The 18,495-nt window shown below is 41.0% G+C and overlaps 1 protein-coding gene across 49 annotated transcripts in view; it reads right to left on the bottom strand.

Annotated features, from left to right (window-relative positions):
- Positions 1 to 18,495, bottom strand: part of SORBS2 (sorbin and SH3 domain containing 2) — a 348,480-nt gene that overhangs the window by 177,809 nt on the left and 152,176 nt on the right. For 6 of the 49 annotated variants that reach the window (XM_045453378.1, XM_045453373.1, XM_045453715.1 and 3 more), the window contains exon 2: positions 5,336 to 5,475. The gene's annotated coding sequence lies outside the window, so the exon portion shown is untranslated. Of the gene's footprint in view, positions 1 to 5,335; positions 5,641 to 5,837; positions 6,131 to 18,495 lie in introns of those variants that run through there. The other 43 variants (XM_045453391.1, XM_045453382.1, XM_045453410.1 and 40 more) reach the window with 27 other exon arrangements.

Consider the following 18,495-nt stretch of genomic DNA (forward strand, 5'->3'; position numbering starts at 1 on the left):
AGGAGACCTCACCATCCCCTGACAGTTTCTGCCCACATCTTCTTGACAGTCCATCTTGGATAGATGGGAGAAGGCCTTAAGATCATTGTGATGTTTTCGTATTATAATTATTAAAGGATTATTTAAAATAGTACTTATTTCAGAGAAACTTATAATACCCAAATAACAAATAAATATTTAGCTAGAAAAGGATGACTTTCCTAGGAATGATGGCTTTATCTGGTTTGGGTAAATAATCCTCTTTGGCCCTATCTGGGCAGGGACCCTGTTGTGTCATCATGGTCTGATCATGGTACCTGTCACTGATATCTATCACTTACACTAATTTTTTTTAAGAAAAATAATGCAATACTATAAATATGGGCTATAATAATATACCCTTAGAGAATGGATAAGTACTACACGGAGTCCATTTTTCTGACAATAAAGTAAGCCCAAGAGAAGATTTTTAAGTGACTGATTTTTGTGTTCCTAAATGACTAGTGAAGTCATTCTTGAAAGATGGTCTTTTTTATGATTTAAAGAAACATTTGCATATGCACAAATTTGAAGTTTAGTTTCAGCCTTTTAAAAAATTTTATTTAAATCCAAGTTAGTCAACATATACTGTAATAATGGTTTCAGGAGTAGAACCCAGTGATTCATCACTTACACATAACACCCAGTGCTCATCACAAGTGCCCTCCTCAATGGCCATCACCCATTTAGCTCATCCCCCTCCTCCTCTCCAGCAACCCTCAGTTTGTTCTCTGTATTTAAGAGTCTTTCATGGTTTGCCTCCCTCTCTGTTTTTATCTTATTTTCCCTTCCCTTCCCTTATGTTCATCTATTTTGTATCTTAAATTCCACATATGAGTTAAATCATATGACATTTGTCTTTCTCTGACTTACTTTGCTTAGCATAATACATTGTAGTTCCATTCACATTGTTGCAAATGGCAAGATTTCATTCTTTTTGATGGCTGGCTAATATTCCATTATATATGCGTGTGTGTGTGTGTGTGTGTATGTGTGTGCATACACATACACATACATATATAATGGAATATTAGCCAGCCATCAAAAAGAATGAAATCTTGCCATTTGCAACAATGTGAATGGAACTAGAATGTATTATATGTATGTGAATGGAACAAGAATGTATATATATGTATGTATAGACACACACACACACACACACATACACACATACATACACATCCCCACCCCCACCCCCCCACAATACATATCAATCACTTCTTTATCCATTCATCAGTTGATGGGCATTTGTCAGCCTGGTGTTTTTACCTTTTTCCTCTTTATGTATTATTATGGAGGATAGTTTTCAAAATATCAGACTCTTGGTGCAACGATGTGTTTAGGGAGAACCCCCCTGGTAGAATGGTCCTCAATTTTTTTCTCTTATTTCCTCTAGCACCTTCATTTGTGCATCTTTCTTTCATCTATTGTATTAGTTTTGGGATAACAAAATCAGAGATAGTACATTATGAATAAGTCAGTGTTATAATGTAGCTCTTACATAGGAGACCTTTGTTACTGTCAGCTTTGCAAAGGCCTTATTTAGTACGGGATCAGGTACAATCATTTTGTACATCACCTGCAAAAATGCAAACTATATCTTTGACAAGTCTATTTTAAGCATAAGATTATAAAATTTTCAAAATGTATTTTGATGGCAATTTAATTTTATAATAAATAAGTAAATAAAAATAAATAATAAATGAATAATTGTAAATCTCACTACATTTAGTCAAACTAAATCTTTAGTGAGGTTATAAATTTATTTTTAGGAAAATTCCTCAGATGAGTTCAGAAACCCTCCAGCTAATAAAAAGACATCATCAAATCTGAGTCCTCTGGCTGTCTTAGCACCTGTAGTGGTCATAGTAGCATTAAGATCTTTCTGATACTGACTCATGCAAGTTCATCTCTAGCTATGTAGGTCTCCTAACTGGTCATGTTTCTATTAGAGATTATTTACCCTTTCTGGAATCCTAGTGATCAGAATGTAATCCTTGTCATCTTTAATGAGAAAAATAATATGTCCCCTTCCCACCCATTCAGTGTTCAGCCAATACGTATTTATGTGATCAACAAAAGAAAGGAATGTTTTCAGATACTGGGCTTGATTATTTTTTGTTTCAGATGGGACAGATTTGCTGAGCAAAGCTCACAAGTCCCCTCTTCCTCTCTACCCACCACTACCCCTACTCAACACATAAACACACACACACACACACACACACACATAAACACACACACACACACACACACACACACGCCTTCAAAACCCTGCACCATCTGACTGTTAATACACACATCAGCTCTAGGTCACCCAGCTTTTCTGAAGGAAATTGAGTCTGTTGAGTACTCCTTTATTCTCAGTATACATTACATTACAAGTAATAGTACTGAACTTTTCAATGCTTACAATGTTCCCTAGGAGTGTATCGGTTGAGCAGGTGAAAAAAAAAATATCTGGAAGTTTATTATTTTTCCACCAATATATTTGACACCACCTTTGGAGGGGGAACAAAAGGCATACTGTCAAGCGGATAGACCTGGACAAAATGTTACTGTTTGTTCCTCATGAGCACAGAGGTATATTTAAGCAAAGAAAGACATTCCATGACTCTCCTGGGACTTCCTTCCTTCAGCTGAATTACACCAACACGTTCACACCACTGTGGTTCAGACTGCGTTGGAATTTGAAATGCAGACTTCTATTTGCCAATGTTTAAATACCACAGCTATAAAAATTCATATTAGGATTGAACCTGGCCTTAAAATACCACCGAACAAATGAGAGTTTATTGGGGAAAATGTGTGTACACATGAAATTACAGTAGAAGATATGAAAATAATGGGTGTCCTTGTCTGACAGATTCTATACTCACACAATAAAGCCTCAAAGTCACCAGAAGTCACCAGGTTTGGATTGTGTTTCAAGTCCAGGCTCACTGACATTCATGAAACTTTTAGTAAAACACGGGCCAAGTTTCGAGCAAGCCTGGGTAGAATACTTCTTTCCTGTGGAACCTGTGTGAAACTCAGTGGCTTTGGCTAGCTTTCACCTTGAGTTTCACATTCAAACAATCCCAAGTTTCAGAGTAAAATGAAGGGGTGAAGGGAAGTAAAGAGGCAAACAAACAGAAAACCGCTCAACGAGAACAAAACGGAAAAAAAAATGACTTGCCGGAGAATGAAATGGCTGTCTGTCATCTTCCCAATGCACTTGATCTTGGTGCCACTGGATTCTGCAACTAAACTTAGGTTGCCTTCAGCATATATCTGCGCTCATCAATGCCAAATCAAAGCTTCCTGGTACTCCGGGGGAGAAAATTCTAGACCCTCAAAGGCCCTAGGAAGCAGTGAAGCACGTGCTCAAAGTAACCGGAGGGTTTACAATTTGTATGCAGAAATGTGATGATGAAGAGACTCCTTAAAATGCAGATTTGAAAGGAAAAAGGTAGCAATTAAATGTCCAACTTTTGGAAATAAAAACCAGAGGGCGCATCTCTAGGTTTTCCTACTAAACTCAAACGCTGGAGCTCATCTTGCCTCTATTCCGAATCTAAAGGGACCTCCGAACCCATAGCATCCTCTGTAGCTTCAGCCCTCTGAACACTTGTCCTGCGGCCACTTGCTTTCCTTCCCAGCAAGGTGCAGGGTACAGAGAGCAGACTGTGTTCGCTGTAAGGAGCCACTTCCTTGGCTGGGACTGAAGCAGTCTCCTGACAGGATTAGGCTCGTTCTACTCCTAACCTGAACACAACACACGGGGACCCTGTGCCAGGGAACGTCAAGCTCAGTACCTAGCAGAGGGCTTTGAAAACACCCTCTGCTTGGGCTAGGGAAGCAAAGGCTAACAGAGCAATGTAATTAACACACGAGTTTTCTTCAAAGTAAAGAGAACATTTAAAAGCCTACTGCATGGCGAGAAACTGTTCCACTTGGCCAATTCTAAGAAATTCATTAAAAAAAAAAATTCTTATCCCTCATTTAGCAGATGTTTCACTCACATAGCAGACTTTTGGCTACAAAGCGTTTTTCTTTCTTTCTGTTTTTTTTTCCCCTAGTTTTCCTTCTTAGAAAATGTCTTTCTTGTAATTTTTTGTCTTTTTGTATTGTTTAAAAGTTACCCAGAAGGTCAGTGTGCTTAAAATGCATGTTTTCTTTTGCCATGTGGTCTGAGATACCAAATAAACTTCTTTGGAGACAAGAATCTAAATTCCAAGGATTTCAGTGTCCATGTTGAAAAAGCAACATTAGGCCCCAAGGCACATTGTAATTTTGAGGCAACAGGGCAACTCAAGGGAGGGGTTGATAGAATCAGGTTGTATGCACTGTCCTTCGCTGCTTTCACACGTCTGCTCAGAGGGGGTGCAGAGGGGGTGCAGTTGTCCTAAAGCCTGTATGGTGAGAGGTGAGAGACCTTCCCATAAAACAGTCTTTTCCTTTGAGTTGGGAGTTCCTATACAAGTAAGACCTCAGACATCATCAGTAAGGAAAACCAAAGCCACATAGATTATCGAAAGGAAATGGTATAAAAGCATTGAGAAAAAAAAAAAAAGTCGTTTTACTGAACACAGTAAATACCCACAATCAAAGTTAACTGCTGTGTTTGAAGTTAAAGTCCACAGATCAAAGTACTTTGCAAAATGTCAAGCATGAGCATAAGGAGGGCGAGGGGAGAGGCACAGAGGACTTTCCAGAATACTGTACCGTCCCGTTACAGAAACCTGCTAGCCAAAGACCTTTAGCTAGGTAACGCATTTTCAAAACCAGGTCACCTGAACTGTGGCAGGAACATGAAAATTTTAAAAAATGAAACATAAAAAACAAACCTCTTCCACATTAGCAAGGAACAAAGCAGTGATCCAAGAACAAAATCAAATAGAGCTATCTCATTCTCCTTAAAGACTAATTACTGACATTTTCTTGGCTCAGGTGGTTGCAGCTTTTTCCTTTTTTTTTTTTTTTCCTTTTCCATGCCCTTAGAAAGTTAAAAATAAGTAAACAGTCTAAACAACAAAATTACGATGTCTGGACCCTCTCACTGCTGGCAGTCAGGTTAAGTGGAGTTCTGATGTAGCTCAGTCACAGGCCAGTACGTATCACAGGTCAACGTGACAGAGAGCTTTGAGCAAAGTTTAAAAGTACAGCCACAGAAATGTCCAGATGCCATTGCTGTATTCCGGAACACCACATTTACCTGCAAATCGTGCACAGCCGCCCCATACCTTCACTATAAATGAGTTATGTCAGAGACGATCGTCAGACACATATCAGAAACCAATGAAATAATTCCAGAAGGAAAAAAAAAAAATCTTACCTACAGGCAGCTGGGCTCAACAGTTGCTCTAAACAGAGGAAGTAGGAGTCAGTGGCCTTTTACATGTAGAGATTGTTTATTTAGCCCTTTTTAAAAGGTCTTGAACTCCAGAGGTTTAAGATTAAGTCCAATCCAAGTGTCTGAAGGAAAAAAAGGCAAGAGAGACGGCAAATAAGAGAGGGAAAGAATCCCAGCTGCTGGGTGGTGCCACTGTTCTGAGAGCATTTGAGCTATTTTCAGCATTAACAGCAGCCGGAGTTGTCTGCAAAGGGATGAAAAAGCCTTCCCTGAGTCGCCGCCTCCCTCCCCCTTTCCCCACGTGGTGGGGGGGGGGCACGAACCAGGAAACCCACAACAACGTGGTTCGCTGTACAAATACTGATTTACATTTTGAGGAAAACTGCCAGCACTGTTGAAAACGACAACAGCAAAAACAACTTGACTGAAATCTTAAAGACACACGGTGCCGTGCCGCAATCCTCAAGTTTTCCGAATGACTTACCTGATGTGTTGAAAAGAAGGTGTCCTCTTTGTGCCTTATTGAGAGGGAAGAGGTTTCTTCTGATGATTACTCGCTTCTGGGGGTCTTAAAAAATATTTTAGATCTCTCCGAGGAATGTCTGTTGTCACCCCTATCCTTCTTAAGCCTGAACACAAATGGTTTATTTCTCGCACGCACCTAAATTTCCAGTTTCGTCAACTGTGCTATTTTTGAAAGCTACTGGGTTAAGCTGTTGACATTTCTTATCTGTTGGCAGCGACTGGGGACCATTCAGTGACATGATGCAGACAGACACGGATCCCTTGCTTGTGCTTCCAAAGGAGTAATTCAGATTGGGTCACCAACAACGAGCAGCAGACTTGGGGCTTTCACTTTATTTCTAGAATTATAAATTAAGATCTAGGAGTGCTGTTCATTCATTCAGCAATTTATGTGGCCGGTACTTGCGAGCCTCCTGTGTGTCACACATTGTGAGAATAACAAGAGAGTGAAATAAACAGGGTCCTTGCCTCAGAAGGCTCACAGCACACAGAGGCAGCAAGAATAAAGAATACAGAGCATTTGTTACAATCTCTTGGTCACATGAGGAGACTTCAAACCATGGCCACGGGAGATCGGGATTTCTTTCGACTGGGACTGCAGGAAGATGCTACGGGTGGCCATCAGACCAACTTCTGGCTTCTGTGGCTTTACTGTGCCTGTGACAGCACCCCTAAGAAGGAAAATCTGTTACTTCCTACCCGAAAACACACTTGGGTATTTTCTTAAAAACCTGTATTCCGCGTCTGTGAAATCCCTGACTTCTCTGTCTCTCTACTCCTGTAACCTGGAGAATGCTTAGGCAGGGAGAAAGCACTACTAAGAAGGGGTGGGAGAAGGGTCCCTGATCCTTAGTCCAGTGTGAAAACCACCTGGATGTATTTGATAATGGGTGTTATGAAGGTTGGTTGCTAGAGGCTCAGATCAAGTCCAACTGTGTCTTTAAAGTTAAAGACACTGGAACTGATGATAGAAAATACTGAAGATTATGCATGATACATAAAAAAAAAAAAAAAAAAGAACGGTTACATGACTGCTATTTCAAGTCTTGTGATAAAATAGTGAAATCCTTCAGCTACCCTACACTATAAAGCTATACGGATGGGGCGCCTGGGGGCTCAGTCGGTTAAGTGTCCGATTCCAGCTCAGGTCATGATCTTGAGGTCTGGGTCTGTGAGTTCGAGCCCCGTATCAGGCCCTGTGCCAACAACTCAGAGCATGGAGCCTGCTTCGGATTCTCTGTCTCTTTCTCTCTCTCTCTCTCTCTCTCTCTGCCTCTCTCTGTCTCTCTGCCTCTCCCCTGCTCGTGCTCTGTCTCTCTCAAAAATAAATAAACATTAAAAAATTAAAAAAACTACACAGACCTCTAAATGAAAAAAAAAAAAACCCTATCACTTAAGTTTGAAATATCTAATCAAATTAAAAACAAATTTTTTTATTTTAAAAATACCTAGCAGAATTTTAAAAATCTCTCTAGAATCATGTATTTTTCTGTTCATTTATTTTAAACGGTCACATTTTACTATGTCACCAATACCTGCCAGTTTCAAAAAGGGTACTTTACTTGGCAAAACAAGAGATGGGAATTCTGGCAAATTGGAGCCTCAGAGAGAAATTCTTTTTAATTGTGTTTCCTTTTTCCTCTGTATAGTTTATAATGAAAAGAAAAATACGTGTGAAAATGGGCTGTCTTTGCAACACTATGGAAGTTAACGAAAGGAAGACCACCAAGGCAGCCATTACCTTTAAATTCCAAACCTCCTGCTTTCCACACGCACCCTGAGAGAAGCCCATTGCCTCATGTTTAGCTATTACTAGAGTCATTTTATGTCACAGTCACCACTTAAACGGACAGGGTCTGACCCTGCTAGCTGCTTGCATTCAGGATGAGCCCTGTCTTGCGTCATGACTCATCCAGGTCCCGCCATTCCCCAGAGATCCCAACTGTCCAAACAGCCAGGCAGGTAATACCTTTCAGCAGATTTGCTGGCACAGAAGAGTGCGAGTTGGACTTTTGGCACATTTTTAAAAATCAGAAGATAGCCTATTTGGTCTTTTCTACTCGCCCAACCACCATGACTTTTACAAGCGACTGATGTCTTAGCAACTGTTCTAATAGTACTAATCTTCATGATTTTATCATATTTTTTTCTCTCTTTGATTTTGCTTTTTATAAACAAAATGATTTAAAATAATTGCGGATGCTTATATGGGAGTGGGCTTCCTATATTGGTGAAACCACAGATAACGGCTTTGGCATAACCCCTCCTGTGTGTAAAATGGGGATGATAATAGTACCAATCCACAGGATTGTGGTAGGGCTTATATAATCACATAAAATGCTTACCCGAGTAATGCCTGACACATAGCCAGCACTCAATAAAAATTAATACTATTATCACTGTTCTAAGTCTAGAGCTTGGCTGTCCAATATGGTGGATACACGGGCTATTGAGCATTTAACATGTGACTAGTCAAAACTGAGATGTCATATGATTCATATGATGACTTTTGAAGACTTACTATAAAAAAAGAATGTAAACTCATGTTTTATATTGATTATATATTGAACTGTGAATACCTCAGACATCCTAGGTTAAGGAAACTGTTAAAATGAATTTTACCTGTTTAATTGCGGTTTTTTTTTAATGTGGCAACTAGAAAATTTTGAATTATATATGCGGCTTTCATTGTTGCACACTGCCATCTAGGCCAGTGGTGCTCAAACTGTAGCAAGCATCAGAGTGACCTGGAAGGCTTGTCAAAGCCTTTGCCGGATCCCATCCCCAGTTTCTGCTTTAGTAGGTCTGGGGCGAGGTCTGGAATTTTGCATCTCTAACAAGTCCCCAAGTGATTCTTTTTTCTAAAAAAAAAAAAAAAGATATTTGAGAGAGAGAGCGTGCACCAGAGAGCAGGCGCACGTGCATGCATGGGTGAGGGGCAGAGAGAGAGAAGGAGAGAGAGATCCCAAGCAGTCTCTATGCTCAGCAGAGAGCCAGATGCGGGGCTCGATCCCATGGCTGTGAGATCACAACCTGAGCCGAGATCAAGAGTTGGACACTCAACCGACTGAGCCATCCAGGCGCCTTCCCAAATGATTCTTAACCACACTTTGAGAACCACTGGTCTTGAGCCTTGCTACTTAAAGATTAGTCTATAGACAACATCAAAGTCAACACTTGGAATTTTGTAGGAAATGTGAAAACTCAGGCCCCACCCATACCGACTGAACCAGCACCTCCATTTTTACAACATCCCCAGGTTATATGTGTGCACATTGAGACTTGCGAGAAATTAATATAGCGTAGTGACTCTCATTCCTGGGTATATGTGAGGCTTCTCTAGAAAATTTTGAAAATGTCAGTACACTGGACCCATCTCTAGAGAGTTTGCTTTCACTAATCCGATCGAAGCCCAACATATCTGAAAAGCTCCCCCACGTAATTCTAACATAAAAGCAAGCACTGAGAGCTCGGTGGGCAGTGGGGCCCTCTGACCAGAGGCAGGAGGAGCAGGACCCAGAAACCGGACACGTTCTGGAAGGGCAGTGAGGGGCAGACGCTTCGGGACTGTCAGATGCTGGGAGAATAAGACTTGAACAGACTGGAGTTGGGTGGGTGTTGCAGCCAGCACGGGGAGGCTGGAAGGAGGTGTTCCTGGCTTCTGCAAGTCTGACAGAAGCCCCCAGCTGGCCCAGGGTTGGAGTTGGAGGGAAGACGGGGTAAAGAAGAGCAAGGCCTTGGTCTCAGAGGCACCAGACCCCCAGACCACGTGTTGTCTGAGCAGAGCTGCAGGCTCAGAAAATAAGATGAGGACCTACTTAGAAAAAAACCTGGCGTAAGTCATGAGTGGGACCAGCTGCCATGTTGACCGAGTTTCTCAAACTCTCTATAAGGACAGGATCGGTTTCCGAGGCTGGGTCTGGAATAATCTTTCAGAGATGAGGAGGGGGGAAATGGATAGAAGTGTTGAAAATCAGTTTAGTTGTACATTTCTTTCTCTCCTTCCATTGTGTGCAATAAAAGTTGAGACTGTTCTGAGCTAAGTGGTGGTCAAATGAAAACAACGCGTGCTAGGACATAGTTGACATAGATCAAACTGTCCCAGAGGATATCTGTATCTCAAAAGAGGATCTCGGTAAGTTAAGTAACTCTCTATTGATAGAACTGGGAGGAAGACAGGTTCTGGAGTAGAGAAACCTTCTGTTGTCCTGCAGCACACCTTTGTTCCACCTTTAAGTAAGCGAGCACCGTATTTGGAACAATCTCCCCGGTTTGCCAGATGACTCCTCGCTTTTCAGGTGGGCTCAGAGCATTGCATGTTCCAGAGGGCTTGAGAAAAGGGCACTCCTCACTGGAACAGAGAAGGTGGGCCCACAGTGATCGTATTTAAAATCCTACTTCTGTGGGCAGAGACCGTCTGTAGGTTCCCTTCTCACTTTATTATTTGGTTGTTTCAGAAGACATTAAACACGTGTAACGCTTAAGAACAGAGAGTCTGGAGCCCGTGGGTCTGGATTTGGATACCGGTCCTGCCATTTCTCTGTGACCATGGGCCCGTTCCTTCACCTCCCATTGCTTCGGTTTCCTTCCCTACCATGGGGCCTCGTGGGGTTGTTATGAGGATTAAAGGAGTTGTCTGAAAAGAATGTGGAAACGTCTGGCACATGGTAAATGCTATCATTGACTTAACAATGAAAATAGAGTAAAGTAACTGCAGGTTGCCATGTATGGTCAAATCCAGCCACTTTTTTTTAGGTACCAAAATGATTTCCAGGGACTTTTATGGGTGTGATTTCTTGAATGCATGTGTTTTGAAGGCTTCTTTGAGCGTTGTTTAAATTTTTTTCCCAAGAGAACTCAGAATTCTCGATTGATTCCTCATCACTTCCTATTATTTGTGAGGATCTCAGTAGGAAGGAAGTGAATGTAGTTTTCCCATGAATATTGTTTTCTAGGCTGCATTTTTTTCTCCCTGAAGTCCTTTGAAAAATAAGTTGCACTCTCCATGTTTGAAGGCTTCCCTGGCCCATGTCAGTTGAGTAGCATTGTCTAATATTCCAGGAGAACAATGTATCATTCTCCTAGTCAAATAGTTCAGTGCTTAGGGAGAGGCACCAAGACTGCCTGAAACACTGGCATGAGTTTCAGAGATGTATGGAAGAGGCAGAGTCTCATACTACAGAGACTCCAGAAATCAGGTAACGCTGATGGATGGAAGGGGTGGACCCCAAAGTCAGGCATGTTGGGTGCAAAATGAGCGCTAGATTAAGTGAAATAACATCTTTGATGCTTATCTGCCTCAACCACCTGAGACAAAGTGAAGCATATTCAATACAAATGGTGACGTGTGGTGGCGTCGTGTGCTTAGGAAGTGTCAGCCAGGTGATCTGTGGGAACCTGAGTATGTTGAGTGCTGAACAGGGAATAAATGCACTGATGAGGAAAGCCCAAGAGCTGGAGTGATTTTGGACCAGTCACACACACCCTGCGCACTTGTGCCCTGAAACGTAGGCCCAAGGATTGGGCAAGAACCCCCTTCTTGACTCCAACATCTGTGCTTTTGCTTGGGCTTGTGTGAATTACATTCGGCAAGCCCCATCATACTCTTCACCTGCAGGTGTAGTTATTCGAAAGTTGTCAAAGCGTATGTCCAATTATTTCTACTACCTGGTTACCAAAGTGAAGCAAATGTTTTCTTAGGAGATGATGTGCCATCATGTGTGTGCCATTATGCAATCTGGGGCCGGAGTTTCCCAAATAAGGTGAAAATCTTAAGGAATGGTTAGAGAACTACTATCAAATGCAAGAGATTATATAGAAATGACATCTTAAAACGTGTTAAAGCTCAGTTTTCTGGTTAAACCTTTATCGGTCTTATGTGTGCTGTTTGAATCCCACGTGTATTTAAAAAGTACCTCTGCTGTTTTTCTAACCATAACTTTTCTTGATATTTATGTTCTATTGAAATCGAGGCATGTGCAACAGTTGCTAAATGTGGTATAAAAATCTTCAAGATAAGCCTTCTTAAGGTGGTCTATTTAAAGCTCTGCACCATCTTCTTGTATCTCCGCCCACCTCTCCCTACCTACCTTGTAGCCCCATTGCTTTAGCCTCTCTGGTCTTTCAGTTCCTAGAATGGACCACACTTAGGGCTGTCGCACGCACTATTCTCTGTCACCGGAATGCCTTCCCTGCTCAGCAGTTAATGCTGTGCGTCCTTCAGGCAAAGTGCCCCTTCCTCAGGAAGGCTTCCCTGATCCACCCAAGGTCATGCGTTTTCACTCTTGAACAATCAGTCGTATTCTTTGTTTCCTTGAGTGTCAGACTTGGTTGTGTTTGTTCGTGTGATGCATTCATGCATTTCTCCCCCGTTAGCCTGGAAGTTCCTGTTTCCCCTTCATATTGCATTTCCTCCACATTCATTGCATTTGTGCCTGGCACAAAGTAAGTGCTTAATGCGTATTTGTTGAATAAATAAATGATTAAGCAGTTCTCCAGAAGGCATTAAGCAACACATGATGACAGTTTTGTTATAGATTTATCAGAACTTGTGAAATACAAAGTGTCTTATCCTGTAAAAAGCTAAAAACTATGTCTTCTAATTAAGTAGCTATTTCCAGCCAAGAGGATTCTCTGAAATATATTGCTTTGTAGTTATATTTTTGGCTTAAAAGCTTTCTCAAGAGGCAAATGTCACTCGTTTTAACCTTCAGGCTGTAATATATTCTATTATCATAATAATTTACATAAAATCTTCTAACATAGGTTTGAAATAAAGCAAGTTACTGCACTCATACATCATATCTCCAGACCTTTCTCAGAACCATGTAATAATACTTGTTGTAGGGTGTATTATGAATTATAATCACTCAGTTGAGGTCCCCGCTATAAAGCGGTTAGGGTTGTTGAGAGAGTTACGTATTTCCTAGATGGTTCCTAGATAGTTATACCACCTGGCTTTCTGCGAGTCATTTCTGATATTGTTTATTAGTTTCTGAGTAGACAGAAGTGAAACACCATATCAACAATGCAATGCCGTCAGGCCATTGTGATTCCTACGGCATGAAGCACTTTCTCATGTCCATATTGTCCCTTAGTTATAAACGTACAATGAATTGTCACTGACGAGTAGCTGGGAGATTTACAGTCTTGTTCTCTGGCAAAGGGCAAGGTGATGTCAACAGGAAAGGAAAGGAGAACTTTATGTGGCTTGGGCTACATAGCAGGAGTTGGAGGCTGGAGGCTGGTATTTGCCATGTTGTCTTAGATGAGGCTGTGAGACCCTCTCTTCTACCTTGGGCAGAGGGATATTTGCTATAAATAAGAATGTCTGAAGAGGAAAAGTATCTTTTCTGAGCGATTCAAAGAATGAATTAACCCAATAATCCATGGCACATTTCCATCATTACCCTGACCATAAAATTTAATTTTACAAGGATAATCACACACGTAAATAATACACGCAATGTTAGAAAAGGGTCCTTGTAACTCACAGAGATGACGGTTAAGTAAAGAACAACAGGGAACGGTTGACCAGCATTCAAAGGCTAGAAGGAACTATAGATTCATTATATCAACCATATAAGAGAAATGACCTCCAAAATGAATGCAAGTCGGGGATGGGAAACTTCAGAGACTGGAAATGCTAATATTTTTTGTGTCGTCCGCCCTCTGAGCCAGAACTTCCTACCTCTTTGTGCAATCTGTTTGTGTGTCCGGGTGGGTTGCAGATGTTGCTGCAATATTGATCCCTCCAGTTGTCAGGTGGCCAGGGAAAGCTGGGGCTCCCAGACCCTCACCTCTGGCTCTTAGCAACCTCATTTGTTTACCTCGGCGTGACTACAAATACTCTCCCTTCCAAGCATGCTGGCTAGAGAGAGGTTTGGGAGAGAATACTCCAACCAGCAAGGTCAACCTACTAAAAACAGCAACAATAGTCTTATTCACAAAAGGAAGCACAAGACATAAGATGGTATGGGAGGGGTCTGTCAGAAATGTCAAGAAATGAGTAATGATAGCTCAATTTCCCAAAAAAAGAAAGGGAGTGTGGGAGAATACATCCAGACTTTCGGGATCTGGAGCTAGATCTGGACGGGCCTCCAGGAGAGGGCCCACCTGCCAGCAGCAGTGGATGTTTTGTGTTCAGACACGAGGTGGGGTTGGACCTCCGAGTCAAAGCAAACACCTTTTGCCTTCTGGCAAGTGCCCTTCTTTTTGACAGCAAGTATTTCTTTAAGCATCCTTTTCAACTGAAGTTTCTCTCTGATACATTTCGTTTTGATAATCAAGTCACGATTTCCATCCTTATTCCTCTCTCAGATAAATGAATTATGTTCCATAGTTGTGGCAGACAATGCTTTCGACCTACTGAGAATCTACTTTTGCCTTCATCTTTACTGTAGAATCCTGATAATACGCCGATTTCAAAACTTACCTTCCTAGATTTTTTTTTTTTTTTTTTTTTTTTTTTTTACCTTCCCAGATTTTCTTGCCGTCTGTTCTGGCCAATAAGATGTAGGGAAGACCCATCACATACACAATAACAGCAGAGAACCTCCTGAGAAGAAGGGTTCTTTGCCCTTTTTGCCTTTTAAATGTTTATTTATTTTTGAGAGAGTGCAAGTGGGGGAGGGGCAGAGAGAGAAGGGGGACAGAGGACCCGAAGAGGCAGGGCTTGAACTCACAAACCATGAGATCGTGACCTGAGCTGAAGTGGATACTCGACCAACTGAGCCACTCAGGAGCCCTTGCCCTTTAACCAAGATCTGTTCCTCTTAGCTGACAGAAATGCCAATTCCTTTCTGGGAGGCACATGCTAAGGGTGGGGTGACAGAGTCGAACCCACACTGGACTTCTCGTTGTTTGAGGTAAACCAACCTCTCACTTGGTGAAATGGTCGTCTTGAGATAATCTCTTACTTGGAGGTTGAAAACGTACTTGACACAAGCAATTAAGAAGTGGTTTATTATATCAGGCGGGCTGAAAGACAGCAGTAGGCTGTATAGTTTCCGAAGTTTTGAAAGAACCTTCTGGAATCAACAATAAGCCCCCACAACAGTGTAGCATTCAGTTTTCTAGCCTCTTATCACTTCCAAATGGAGTGAAAATTGCTCTGACAAACAGAGCCTATGTGTTTAAAGCCCTAAGCGCTGCATCATTTAAATATTTTTGGTTCTAAATATAGTAACGTAGTTGATGCTATTTTCCAAAACTAACATTAAATGATCAGTGATGTCAAGAGAACTAAGAACATAGTAATACTCTGCAGGAAATACAAAACAGGAACCCATTGTTTATCCTGTTCTCAGTGTACATGGCCACAGCATTGTTCCGAAAACTTTGAACTTCTGCGTAGCCTACCCAGCCTTTAAAATCTAAATTGAATGATGAAATTTGTCCTTGTTACAAAAAAAAAGGAATGTTGAAAAAATCCTCAAGACTGCTAATGTATTGAGTTTGAATATTAAATTATCCTTTAAGATTTCTACTTATAATTTTTTTTTAAATGGTGAATGCTATCAGTCTTAATTGAGAGGAAGTAATGTTGGATCAGGAAGCCAATAATTTTCCAGTTTTAAAAACACTAAAGATACACATGAAATGAAGAAGCTATTTTAAGTGTTCTTGTCTTATGGCTTCTGATTAAATACCCTAAATTGAAGAAATGGCTATAAATCATAATATATTCCATTTTATAATAGGCAGTCATGTATAAATATTTTGTCTTTCTCTCAATATTTGCCAAGAGTAGAATGGTTGAGAGCAAGGTTCTGGAGGCTGTCTGCCAACCATAAAAATCTGACTACTTTCAGATTTCTTCCAACAGTGCGGCTACTGGAATTTCCTTGTCTCGCTGATGAAATGCGAACCGTAGCAGTATTTGACTCATGTGATTATTATGAGGATGAATGGGCTAATATATGGAAATCCCTTAAAACAATGCCTGGTACACAAGAAGCACTCATTAGTGTTAGTTGTGCTGTTACCATCATTATCTCCATGAGGCACAACCCATAAAGTTAAATCATGGGCTTTGAGCATAAAGAGTCTTTAGCTAATTTTCTGGTTCTGTCCCTTATCAGCTCCTTGAGTTGGGCATGATCTCTGTGTCTCAGTTCCCTCATCTGAAAAGTGGGGATATCATCAATTGCCCTTGAGCATTATTAAGAGGAGTAAGAAGGTAACGCATGGAAGCCATGATGGCACACAGTAATCGTTAGTAATTTTAAAAAATCAGATAAAAAAAAGATCTTCACAAACGTACAATTAATCTTCACAAATACGTGTACTTTGCTGATGGGGAAAATGAAAGCGATCAGACATACCTAGATATTGAATATAATTTCCTTATATAGCTTATTTCAGATAGCTCACATTATGACTTTTACAGGGTTCCCCCCCCCCCAGTTTTGATTTTAAACAAGAATTCATGGAGTTGTTCAATAACTGGATTAAGAAAATTCCCATCTCTGCTCATGACGTTATCTATAATTGACATAATGGCCTCTTTAAAGCAATAACATTAGCACCATCTTATTTGGTGAGTGGAAGAAGGTTGAAGAGGAAAGATACTGGCATTAAAAAGAAGCAGAGAATTGACTTTTAAAGGCCCTGTAAGAGTCTATCATAACCTTACAGACGGGAGAGGCAGAGTTATAATCTTATGTATCTTTGTTACAAACACCTATATCCATTGACTGCGCTTATAATGAATGATAATTGAGGTATAAGCATCCCTGTGTTACAGCAATTATTACATTGTAAAAAAGAAAAAAAAAAGAATCAAGTCTTTGGAATCATGCAGAGCTGACCTCCAGGCTTATTTTCCTGAGTGGCAATGCCTATCACTTTGGGCAAGCCAATCTGTCCGAACCTTGATTTTCTTGTGTAATAAAATGCACACAACACCACCTACTTCTTTAGAACACTTTTGAAAGGATGAAATGAGACCGTGAAAATCAGTTACTTAGTTAACAGCCTGTTGCAGAACAGGGTTTAATATAGTTCATATGGGTTTAATACTTCGTTGTTGCTGTCTTTTTCTTACTCGTAGGCTCTTTGGGAACAGGACTCCCTCTGAAAACATAAGTACAGCCAGTTCCTAGAACAGCGTCTGGTCACTAGAATGAACTGAGTGTGTATGTGTGTGTATCAGATCAGCCAAGACAGGGATACTGAGCGGAAAACGTGGAAACAACCACAGAAATGCATAGAAGGCTTCTCTTGTTTAAGTGGAAATAGCTGGGAGAGACAGGCATTGACAAATTGAACTGAAGTTCTGGAGAGTAGATTTAAGTAAAAAGTAAGTAAAGAACAACATTATCCTCACACAACATATTTCGAAGGGAAGGACAAGCTGTAAGGGATAGAGAAATGTTCTCAGTGGTGATCATTATGGCACCTGAGGGGATTATAACTAGCATCTTTAAATGGGGCTATTTCTATATATTACCTGTGTTTTCTTCCTTTGTACAAAGATGGTAATGACTTTAGATCCATGATTTTTGTTAACTTTGTCTGAATCTTTCTTTAATTCACAGGAGTTTTTATATAAAACTCAAATCTTCTAATTGCTCTCTGAACCCCTCCTGCATCCCACATTCTCTCTTTCTTATACTAGGTATCTCCACCCTGGTGGCTCATAGGTTTTATGTCTCAATCTAGCGACACGAATCCTAGGTGGTCAGGCTTTATGTAGTGGTTCTACCCCAGATCTTTGTCTGGAAGATTTCTCAGACATGGCATAGTTTGGAGATTTTCAGCACCAATTTTGCACCCCATATTTCTTACCTTTCATTTAACCTTACGTCATAGCTGAAGAAACGTTACAACGCCTACCTAATCATCCCCTTGACATTTTGACACTTGGGGTGTACAGGATCACTTTATAGAAAAGCCATTACTAGGAGCAGGGTCTGAGACGCGTTGTTCTGGTGGGGGGTGGGGTGGGTAGAAGGGCATTGACAGTGTATTCTAGATCTGAGATAGGAGAAGTCCCCCTGGGACCTGTCAGTCTGTACCTTGAACACCAAGGCTACTCTAGCACCAGAGGAGAGATTCTCAGTAATTTTAGTGAGAAGGGATTCAGTGGGGGAAAGAAATTAGCAGACTCTACCTGCATGAGGAAATAAGTAAAACTTGGAGCTTCAGAGTTTAATAATAAGTATATATTTTTTTCAACGTTTATTTATTTTTTGGGGGACAGAGAGAGACAGAGCATGAACGGGGGAGGGGCAGAGAGAGAGGGAGACACAGAATCGGAAACAGGCTCCAGGCTCTGAGCCATCAGCCCAGAGCCCGATGCGGGGCTCGAACTCACGGACCGCGAGATCGTGACCTGGCTGAAGTCGGACGCTTAACCGACTGCGCCACCCAGGCGCCCCAATAAGTATATTTTAATTGAGGCATTGGCCAGACTGTTGAGTAAGGTGATCCTAGAATCAATCAATTATCAAAGGAGACTAACACCGCTCGTGATACGTGGAAAAATGGCTCGAGATGAGATAATTCTGTGAGAAATTATTTTTATTAAGACAGGCCTCACTTCGTAAAATCTCCCCAAAAGGAGAAACCTGCAGCTGAGTTTATTTTACAGCATTATATTAGGATGCACTTAT

Source organism: Leopardus geoffroyi, chromosome B1, assembly GCF_018350155.1.
Source record: "Leopardus geoffroyi isolate Oge1 chromosome B1, O.geoffroyi_Oge1_pat1.0, whole genome shotgun sequence".
NCBI classification, from domain to species: domain Eukaryota; kingdom Metazoa; phylum Chordata; class Mammalia; order Carnivora; family Felidae; genus Leopardus; species Leopardus geoffroyi.